At 37.0% G+C, this 11,534-nt stretch overlaps 1 long non-coding RNA gene across 1 annotated transcript in view; it reads left to right on the top strand.

Annotated features, from left to right (window-relative positions):
* The first annotated feature begins 9,862 nt into the window (after positions 1 to 9,862).
* The window catches only part of LOC101042753 (uncharacterized), a 29,370-nt gene continuing 27,698 nt past the window's right edge, over positions 9,863 to 11,534 (top strand). The window contains exon 1 of the long non-coding RNA XR_012515719.1: positions 9,863 to 9,963. This is a non-coding gene — a long non-coding RNA (uncharacterized LOC101042753). The remainder of the gene's footprint in view (positions 9,964 to 11,534) is intronic.

Below are 11,534 nucleotides of genomic sequence, written 5' to 3'. Positions count from 1 at the left end.
TAAAATATTATTATTTTTATTTTCATTGAGGTAAAAGTCACATAACGTAAAATTAACCATTAACCATTTTAATTCTTTTCCCGTTTGCCCTGAGAATACTCACCTGCAGCTCTTGAGAGTGCACAGTTTACCTCAAGATAACTTTGCCTAGAAATATCTCACCTTTATTATTATTTTCCCATTGCTTTAGTGTATCAACTTTGGAAACAAGACATCATTCTGTTTATAGCATTCTGTTTTTAGTGATGGTGTTTCTATTTACAAAATGTAGTAATTATCAGTCACTGAAAATGTGAAATCCTAGAAAACACAGCATTCCTATTACTGATGTTAATATCATTCTCGAACAGTTGTTGGTTGAAGATTTATTTGATTAATCAGATTTTTCTGAAATAGATCATTCTGATGATTCAGATGATTTTGATTTTGATATTAGTTCTGTTTATAAATAACTCTTAAGAACAGTTTTTGCATTTTCTCTTCACATCGAAAATCAGTCAGATTTGCATCAGCCTCAAAGAGTGTGTTTACATAAAACTTTATTTGAGGTTTATCGATGGGGTTAAATATTGACATCAATTTTGTTAAAACTCTGCACTAGAGTGCAGAATTTCTAGCTGCTGTTTTAAGAACTTATCTGTAGTGGTTGTGGAGCTGTTCTAAATGTTCTGAATCTAAAAAGCAAAAATCACATCAGCTTTTAATTTTAAACAGCAGCAGAATGGTTATTTTCCTTAAAAACAAAAACAAAAACAAAAACAAAAACAAAAAAAACCTAAACAATTGTTTTGGTGCCTCTTGGTGTGTATTGCATAGTGGTTAGTAGAGATCAGCTGATCATACCCATAACTCAGTCATTCAATTGGATTTATTATTCGGCTGAAGGCTAGGAGTTAATTATGGTGGTTTTGATCATTATACCAGTTTAAAGTTTTTTCTATTAGTCATTTTGCTCATTGTATGTTAAAAGTTAACATTTCTATATGTAATATGCATTTAAAAATGTATAAAAACATCTAAAATTTTGATCTCAATGAAAAAAACATTTAGGAAAAAAAATTTTAGACTGGGTGTGGTGGCTCACGCCTGTAATTCTAGAACTTTGGGAGCCCAAGGTGGGTGAATCACCTGAGGTCAGGAGTTCGAGACCAGCCTAGCCAACATGGTGAAACCCCATCTCTACTAAAAATAAAAAAATTGCTGGATATGGTTTTGGGCCCCTATAGTTCCAGCTACTTCTGCACTCTACCCTGGGTGAGACAGGGTGAGATTCTGTCTCAAAAAAAATAAAAATTTTTTAATGTATACAAATTGAAGTGAGTCATTAATAAACTGTATTTTAAAATGGATTGTTATTGCATATTACATAAAAGTTCCAAATTATTTTTTTTAGAGACTGACTCTATGTTGCACACACTGAATTCCAAAATGATTTTTTAAATTAGAGTTTATATTACTGTTTAAACGATTTTTAAATCAGAAAAGATTGGGCTATTCTAACTCTATCCCTTTCATTTTGAGAAAGAAAAATACCCTTATCAAGCAATCAGGCAGTCTATAATCAGCAGGAACTGCCGCTGTGTCATAGATTCAGCTAGTAAGAATCAAAGGAGCCTAAATGGATATAGACACAGTTTATTACTAATACAGACGGTATGAACAAGAATATCATGATATCAGCTCCCCACATCCTTAGTTCCACAGGATTACAATGAACCAGAGGTGTTCGATGACAGATGGCATGAGCAGTGTGTTACTCTGTCATAGAAGAGCTGTTCCTATACTATGTCAAAATGGTTCTGTAGCCTGAAGTTGTACCAAAAGAGAAGCAGCAAGATAGAAAATCCCATGCCTCAGCAGAAGGAGGAAGGTAGGTGAGAACTGTCTTTTGGCAGCCTCCCACAGGACAGGGAGTCAGAAAGAAACAGTCCTCACAAGACCATTTATCATATCTCAGGGAGACTCACAGGCCACTTCACCAAGATTTAGGTCAGCTTCCAGATGAGCCTTGCCTATATAGCCTATGGAAACATGCAAAAGATTATCAGGACATCTCAGCAGAGGCTTTCCCCTCTGTGTGTGTGTATATATATATATATATATATATATATATATATATATATATATATCCTACGGATTTCCTCCTGTATAATTTCAATGATCTCTAGATTGCTATAGAGATGGCTTCTTTCCTTAAACTTTATAACCAAGAACAAATACGGAAAATTAAGGGGAATACCTTTTAACTCTATTTATACACAATAATACAAAAATGTTACCTTATAGTAATATTTAATAGGTCGTTTGTTAAATTCAGTGTTATTAGAAATCTTTCAGATGCAGTAAATCAGCACTTTACCACTAGATGGCACATGACAAATACAGTTGTCCTGTATCTGTGGAGGATTGGTTCCAGAACCTCCCACTGTTACCAAAGTCTGATATGCTCAAGTCTGTGATATAAAATGACGTAGTGTTTGCATATATCCTAAGGATTTCCTCCTGTATAATTTCAGTGATATCTAGATTATATATTACATCTAATATAATGTAAATACCATGTAAATAGTTGTTACATAGGCATAACTTGCAGATATCCCAGGTTAGTTCAATATCCACACCATTGCAATAAAGCAAATATCACAGTAAAGCAAGTCACACAACTGTTTTGATTTCCCAGTGCATATTAAAGGTATGTTTACACTGTACTGTAGTCTATTAAATGTGCAATAGCACTATGACTAACAAAAAAAATACCATAACTTTAAAAATACTTCATTGAGAAAAATGCTAACAATCATTTGAGACTTTAGCAAGTCATAATCATTTTACTGGTAGAGAGTGGGTCTTGCCTCAATGTTGATTACTGATGACTGATCAGGGTGGTAGTTACTGGAGGGTGAAGTGGCTGAGGCAATTTCTTAAAATAAGAACAATGAGGCCAGGTGCAGTGGCTTACATCTATAATCCCAGCACATTGGGAGGCCAAGGCAGGCAGATCATTTGAGCTCAGGAGTTACCCTGGGCAACATGGTAAAACCCTGTCTCTACAAAAAAAAAAAAAAAAAAAAAAAAAAAATAGCCAGGGATGGTGGCATGCAACTGTAGTCCCAGGTACCCAGGAGGCTGAAGTTGGAGGATTGCTTGAGCCTAGGAGGTGAAAGTTGCAATGAGTGGAAATCATGCCACTGCACTACAGGCTGGGTGACAGAGGGAGACTCTTTTTTTTCTCAATAAATAAAGTTTGCCGCATTCATTGGCTTTTCCTTTCACAAGATTTCTTTGTACAATGCGGTGCTATTTTGATAGCATTTTACCTACAGTAAAATTTCTTTCATGGCTCATGCCTGTAATCCCAGCATTTTGGGAGCCAAGGTGGGTGGATCATGAGGTCAGGAGTTCGAGACTGGCCTGACCAACATGGCGAAACCCCATCTCTACTAAAAGCACAAAAAAAGTAGCCAGGCGTGGTGGCAGGTGCCTGTAATCCCAACTGCTTGGGAGGCTCAAGCAAGAGAATTGCTTGAATCCGAGAGGCAGAAATTTCAGTGAGCCGAGATCACACCACTGCACTTCAGCCTGTGTGACAGAGCAAGGCTCCATCTCAATCGAACAGAAAACAAACAGAAAACAACGAAAAAATATTTCTTTCAAAATTTGAATCAATCCTCTCAAACCATGCAGCTACTTTATCAACTAAGTTTTTGGAATATTTTAAACCTTTGTAATAATGTCAACAATGTTCACAGCGTCTTCTCCAGGAGAAGATACCATCCCAAGAAACCCCTTTCTTTGCTCATCTCTGAGAAGCAACTCCTCATCCATTCAAGATTTATCATGAGATTGCAGCAATTCAGTTACATCTCCAGGCTCTACTTCTAATTCTAGTTCTCCTGTCATTTCCACCACATCTACAGGTAACTCCTCCACTGATGTATTGAGCCTCTCAAAGTTATTTATGAGAGTTGGAATCAAATTCTTCCAAACTCCTGTTAATATGCTGATATTCTCCTCCCATGAATCACAAATGCTCTTAATGGCTTCTAGAATGCTGATTTATTTCCAGAAGATTTTCAATTGATTTCGCTCAGATTCATCAAAGGAATCACTATCTATGGCATCTATAAACTTACTAAATTTATTTCTTAAATTATAAGACTTGAAAATCAAAGTTCCTCCTTGATCCATGGACTGCAAAATGGATACTGCATTAACAGGCATGAAAAGAACATTCATTTCCTTGTACCTCTTCATCAGAGCTCTCGGGTAGACAGGTGCATTGTCAATGAACAGCGATATTTTGAAAAGAATCTTACTTTTTCTGAGCAGTGTGTTTCAACAGTCGGCTTAAAATAGTCAGTAAATTATGCTGTAAATAGATGTGATGTCATCCAGGCTTTGTTGTTGCATTTACAGAGCACACACAGAGTGGATGTGGCATAATTTTTCAGAGCCCTAGAGTTATCAGAATGACAAATGAGCACTGGCTTCAATTTAAAGTCACCAGCTGCATTAACCCCTAACAAGAGACCCAGTCTGTCATTTCAAGATTTGAAGCCAGGTATTGATTTTTTTTCTCTCTAGCTATTTGAGTCCTAGATGACATCTTCTTTTAACAAAAGGTTGTTACATCTAAACTGAAAATCTGTTGTTCAGAGTAGCCACTTTCATCAATGATCTTAGCTAGATCTTCTGGATAACTTACTACAGCTTCTCCATTAGCACTTGCTGCCTCACCTTGCACTTTTATGCTATAGAGATGACTTCTTTCCTTAAACTTTATAAACCAACCTTTGCTACCTTCAAACTTCTCTTCCGCTGCTTCCTCTTCTCCTAGGAGTTGACGGCTAGGGCCTTCACAGAATTAAAGAGAATTAGGGCCTTGCTCTGGATTAGGATTTGGCTTAAAGGAATGTTGTGGCTAGTTTGATCTATTCAGACCAGTCAAACTTTGTATCAACAATAAGGCTGTTTCACTCTCTTATCTTTCATGTATTCACTGGAGTAACACTTTTAATTTCCTTCAAGAATGTTTCCTTTGTAGTTACTACTTGGCTGTCTGGTGCCAGAGGCCTTGCTCTCAGCCTGTCTTTTCACTTGCCTTTTTTACTAAGCTTAATCATTTTAAGCTTTAGATTTAGAGTGAGAGATGTGTGAGGACTCGTTCACTTGAACATTTAAAGGTCATTGTTGGGTTATTAATTGGCCTAATTTCATTATTGTTGTGTGTCAGGGAATAAGAAATCTAGAAGAGAGGGAGAGACACTGGAAAATGGCAGGGTGGTAGAGCAGTCATAACACACACAACATTTTTCAATTAAGTTCCCCTTTTATATGGGCACAGTTTATGGTGCCCCAAGATAATTATAATAGTAACATCGAAGATTACTAATCACAGATCATCATAACAGATACAATGATAATGAAAAAGTTTGAAATATAGCAAGAATTACCAAAATGTGAAAGAGACACCAAGTGAGCACACGTCGTTGGAAAAATGACACCAATAGCCTTGCTAGATGCAGGGTTGCCACAAACATTAAATTTGTAAAAAATGCAAGATTTGCAAAGTGCAATAAAGTGACATGCAATACAATGAGGTATCCCTGTGTTGTATTACTTAGGGAATAATGACACAGAAAAAATTCTATGCATGTCCAGTACAGATGAATTAAAAAATATATTTTTTCAATTTTGAATTCACAGATGCAGAACTCGCAGATATGGAAGATCAGTTGTATTCATCCTCCAATTGCTCAGGATGGAAAGTTCTTTCACTAACTTAGACTATGATTAATTCCAAAATGTATATGAATTTTAACTTATAATTATTGTGCAATAATTCTTTTTCTGAAAGTATTTTCTTCTTTATTTTCTGAATTTACCTTTTAATAATTTCTTTTTCTTTCTTTTTTTTTCTCTTGAGACAGGGTCGCACTCTGTCGCCCAGGCTGGAGTTCAGTGGCACAATCTCAGCTCATTGCAACTTCTGTCTCCCGGGTTCTGTAGCCCAGACTGGAGTGCAGTGGCATGATCTCGGCTCACTGCAACCTCCATCTCCCAGGTACAAGCAATTCTCCTGTCTCAGCCTCCCGAGTAGCTGGGACTAGAGGCCCCTGCCACCACGCCCTGTTAATTTCTGTATGTTTTAGTAGAGATGGGGTTTCACCGTATCAGTCAGGCTGGTCTGGAACTCCTGATCTCAGCTGATTCACCCATCTCAGCCTCCCATAGTGCTGGGATTACAGGCGTGAGCTACTGCATCCAGCCCTAGTTTTTGTATTTTTAGCAGAGATGGGTTTCATCACGTTGGCCAGGCTGGTCTTGAACTCCTGACTTAGGTTATCCACCCACCTCAGCCTCCCAAAGTGCCTGGATTACAGGCGTGAGCCACCATGCCAGGCCAATAATTTTTTTTTTTTTCATTTAAAATACTTCAAGCCTACAGAAAAGCTCTAAAAATAACACAGTGAACCCCTGTGTATAGTTGACCTAGACTTACCAGTGATTAACCTATTGCTATACTGCATTTGGTAGTTGTATCTTTTTAATCTTCCTTAATGTAGGATACTTTCCCTGCCACTTTCTCCCCACACACTTTTTAGAAATACAATGACAGTTTGATGGGTTCAGGCCAGCTGTCTTCTTGATTGTTCCACAATCTGGATGTAATGCTTGATTCTTCAGATAAAATATTTTTGGCTAGTACTTAAATAGATGATGTGTGCTTCCCATTTCATCATATCGAGAGGCACATTTCAGTTTGTGCTATTATTTGTGACATGAAGTTTAATTAGTTAAGGCAGGGGTATGCCAAATCTCTCCATTGAAAAGCGCATTTTTGGCAGGGCGAGGTGGCTCACACCTGTAATCCCAGCACTTTGGGAGGCCGAGGCAGGTGGATCTCCTCAGGTCAGGAGTTCGACACCAGCCTGGCCAACATGGTGAAACCCCGTCTCTACTAAAAATACAAAGATTAACCAGGCGTGGTGGCGTGTGCCTGTAATCCCAGGTACTTGGGAGGCTGAGACAGGAGAATTGCTTGCACCTGGGAGGCAGAGGTTGCAATGCCAAGACTGCACCACTGCACTCCAGCCTGGGTGACAGAGCGAGACTCCGTCTCAAAAAAAAAAAAAAAAGAAAAGAAAAAAAGAAAATGCAGAGTTTTCTTTTTTATATTTAATTAGTAGCCTAGGAGTGATAAAATTCTCTTCCCCAACGTTTCATCTCATGGTTTTGGTAGGCACTGACGACTCTTGTCTAAATCTCTTATTATACTGATGGTGGTTTCCTTTTTTCTTTCTTTCTTTCTTTTTCTTTCTTTTTTTTTGAGATGGAGTCTTGTTCCATCACCCAGAGTGGAGAGCAGTGGCATGATCTCGGCTCACTGCAAACTCTGCCTCCTGGGTCCAAGTGATTCTCCTGCCTCAGCCTCCCAAGTAGCTGGGGTTACAGGTGAGTGCCACCACACCCTGCTAATTTTTGTATTTTAGTAGAGATGGGGCTTCACCATGTTGGCCAGGCTGGTCTCGAACTCCTGACCTGAGTAGATCCACCTGCCTCGCCCTCCCAAAGTGCTGGGATGACAGGCATAAGCCACCATGACTGGCCTATACGAATGGTTTCTAAATGGTCAGTGACAGATTCTGTCATTCTTTACAAATATATAAACTGTTGTTTTTTAGAAAAAAGCAGTTTCCCCCTCCATTAGCACTTTTTCTTTTTTACTATATCACTATGGACTCATGGATTCTTTCTATTCTAGGTTTTATAGTCAATAACCGTCATTATTCCCTTTGATGTTAAAATCGTAGCAGATTTTGCCAGTGAGAACCCTTTCAAGCCATCTCCTGTGTCATTTTGATATGTTCTTATCAGTCTTCAAGTGCTTTTTGGCTTTATCGTACGAGATACTTCAAGCTCACTTGTATTTTATCTACCCATATATAGCGTCAGCTATTTTTCCAATAAACCTTGGTTTCTTTTAGTAGGTAACTGTATTTAGAAACTAATGCCTGGGCATTAGATGAACTCATTGCTGCTGGTGTGTCATATTAATTGCTACTGGGGTGTCATTACCTCCTTTCTGTGGACAGACCTAGCAAGATTTGTCTTAGGAAATCATGAGTTCATAATAAAACTTCCAATTTGAATTCATTACCACGGGTTTCTTCAGGATTCTCTTAACTTTCTCAGATTCATATTTCTATCTCCTTTCTTCTATAGTGAGAACTCTGGTTCCAAAGAAAAATTCATTTACTCATTTGTTCTAACCATGCTGTATATACGCACGTGGTGTGTGTGTGTGTGTGTGTGTGTGTGTGTGTGTGTGTGTGAAAGAGAGAGAGAGAGAGAGAGAGAGAGAAGAGAGAAAGAGAGTTTTAGAATTTAATTCTCCAGTAACATTACCAATAACAAAGAATATATTTAGATTTTCTGGTCAGAATCAAATGATGACATTTGTTAAAAATACAGATTTCTGTGCTTGCCCCTAGCCTGCCAAAACAGGATACTTGGGAATAGGTCCCTTTAGTCCTCATTTAAAAAAATTAACACTCCAGGTGATTTATAAGAACTCCGATGTTTGAGATTCAATGATGTCGTGATGAGGAGCTTGAGCTTTAGAAAAGAAAGGTTGGTGTTCTTGTTCTGTTACTTAATCTCTTCAGTTTCTTCAGCTGTGCAATGTGATGATAACAGTCTTTTCAGGTTCATCACTTGGTATGTAGAAAAGTGCCTGACCCATAATAAATACATAATAAAGGTACTGATCTTTTTTATTATAAGATATAGAACTGGATTGCCACATATTTCCTATCCAGCAAAAATAAAATTAGTTTTAAAATCAGTTTGTGTAATGATGTAATGTTGTAACGTTGTTCTGAAGTGAATAAATTTGTGAAAATAGAAGTGAACATTTTATAAAAGCTACACTGTAAAGATAAGTGTGCATAATCAGTTGAGATATATGAATACATGTTTACATATTTTAAAATTAAATATGTATTTCTTTACCCATTGGGAGTACAGTATTTTTGGGCAGATTATGTGTCAACTCTAATGATAATGTTGCCCAAAAGTGATGAAAAAAGAATAACTTTGACAAAATACTTCTATTTTGCAGCATGTGCATATTATCACATTATGAATTTTTGGAGGGAGGATGAACTATTTTTTATTCACTTTTATAATCCCTGTCCCCAGCACCATATTTTGACTGTGGTAATATCTCATTTTGTTGCACAACATGTATTTGCGAGGGTGGGGGGGATGAATCGTTCTTTCTCTCCTTTTTATTGTAGGAAAAAATATGTAACAAAAAATTTCCACTTTATTTTAACTGTATAGTTTGGTAGCATTGAGCACATTTATATCAGAACAGGGTTCTAGTGGCAGCATCGTACCAAGTGAGGGGACCAGAACAATTTCTGCTTTTTACTGTGGAATGTCATTTGAATCAGAAATCTTCTTCTGGGGACTTGTTATTTGAATTTCTAACTTTCCTTATTACTTGCCTGGGGGAAAACGCATATCGAACAACAAAATGGTAATGTTCATCCTCAAAGACTAGACCTTGTCAATGTTCTCTGATGCCTAGTAGGACCACTGCAGGAAAAAAAAAAAAGTTAATGAGACTGTTGCTAGGAGACGGGAGAGCCAAAAGCTCATAGTCTTGTAGGGGTTCCTCTGGAAATCAAGGCAACTTAAGTATGCTTTGGATTAGAGGTTTAGCTATTAAAATCTGTCCTTTGATGAGCATGCACATTTTAGCATATAATGTTTAGTATGATTTCATATTTTTTGAGAATTCTTGAAAATAATCTCAAGGCATTTCATTTCTTTCCATAGGGATAATCCCTTTTTCAGAGCACATCTCATTTCCAAGTGGCTGTTGCGCTGCTGTTTGCCCCCACTCCTTCAGTGCGACAGCTTCAGAGCTGGTGGAAAGACTGCATGCCACTGGTAAGTAGCTGACAAATATTTTGTAAAATACATAACCAGACTAAGATTTCTAAGCAAGTGACGTGTTTTGATGGAATAGAATAATGCAAAACTGTGTAGGAATCTGATTCTAATCAGCAGCACTGGGGAATGGATTAATTTAATTCTAAATATTTCCTGGCCATTTTTCTAGTTTAAAGCTTGTTTCTTAAATCACGGAGTTGCTAGGAGGAAATGTAGAAACTTTACCCTCGTGATTCTTGTAAGATGTTTCCTAAAATAAGATTTAATGATGAAGTTACTAAATTGGAAAATTGCTTTCAGAATTGTACCTCAGCTTTAAGATATTTGGATTTGATATGATGAAATGGGTTATGATTCAAGATGTTCTCAAATCTGGTTTATTTTCTGAGTGCTGGGAGAGCATAAGAACAATATTGTTTTGCAATGGAGAAGAGGATATGATGCGTCATTTTTTAGAATTAAGAAAGATGTATGACTGAATGTCTGTACTAGAGAGAAAATGAGGAAGGGCACTTTGTAATAACGTTCAGATTGATTGCTTCATGTGAGATATGAACATGTACTCAATGAGAAACATTAAAATTTGGCTTTAGGATGAAAAAATCATGAAAAAGTAATAATGAATATTGTGATCGTGCCTTCATAGGAAAAAATTTATTTGTATTTTTGGATAGTGATTTATACAGTAAAGACAGAATGTTCTTGGTGCTTCTTTTATTTTAAAGGGATGTAAGAAGGATAGCAGGGATTCTTATCAACAAAGCTTTAACGTTTGCTTCTGAAACATTTCTGAAAATGTCTATGCTTTTGTAGTTCTGTTTCTGCCAGAAAAAAAAAAAAAAGTGATGTGGCGGTTTATTTTTCTGAAATTCAGATTGACACTCTTGAACAGGAGGAAAAGAAAAATGACAGATAAATAGGTAGATTGGTTTTTGAGTTAGATGACAACGCAGCAGCAATCAAGGAGGAAAAAGAAGAATGAAAAAGCTTAAAAGAAAGTCCACAGGATGGGCCATTTTCCCAAGTTGAACATGTCTGCTGGTAGCATGTTTTGCAGAGGGAAAGGGAGAGAACATACTGGAGGCAAAGGGAGGGGGTGTTGAACAGAGCACTGCGGCAAAGAGAGTGACTGACGCATCCAGGGACATGTGACCATTCTCTGGTGTGGCGAAGAAAATTTGCCAGGACTCCATCTTGTATAAGAAATTCTATACATACTAGAATGCAAATAATGCTATAATCTTTCTGTAGTACATAATGAGTTCATTTTGCGTGATCCTCTACTGGTATATATTGGTATTTTGTCTTTGCGTCTACACCTTCCTCTCTGTGCTTCATGTGTTTTTATACACTTACTAAAACGTTTAAAAATGATTCTTTCCTCTTTATTATAAAAATATCATAGTTATTGTAGAAAATTTTGAATAATTTAAAGATGACTATAAAAATTACCCACAATCCCATTAACTTAGAGATAATTGCTACTAATCTAATTACTGCCAATCTCTTTACTCTGAATATATGCAAATAAATGCATAGAAATAGATATATCATACAAAATGAAAATC

Source organism: Saimiri boliviensis, chromosome X (genome assembly GCF_048565385.1).
Source record: "Saimiri boliviensis isolate mSaiBol1 chromosome X, mSaiBol1.pri, whole genome shotgun sequence".
NCBI lineage: Eukaryota > Metazoa > Chordata > Mammalia > Primates > Cebidae > Saimiri > Saimiri boliviensis.
This window is presented reverse-complemented; position numbering and strand designations above follow the sequence as displayed.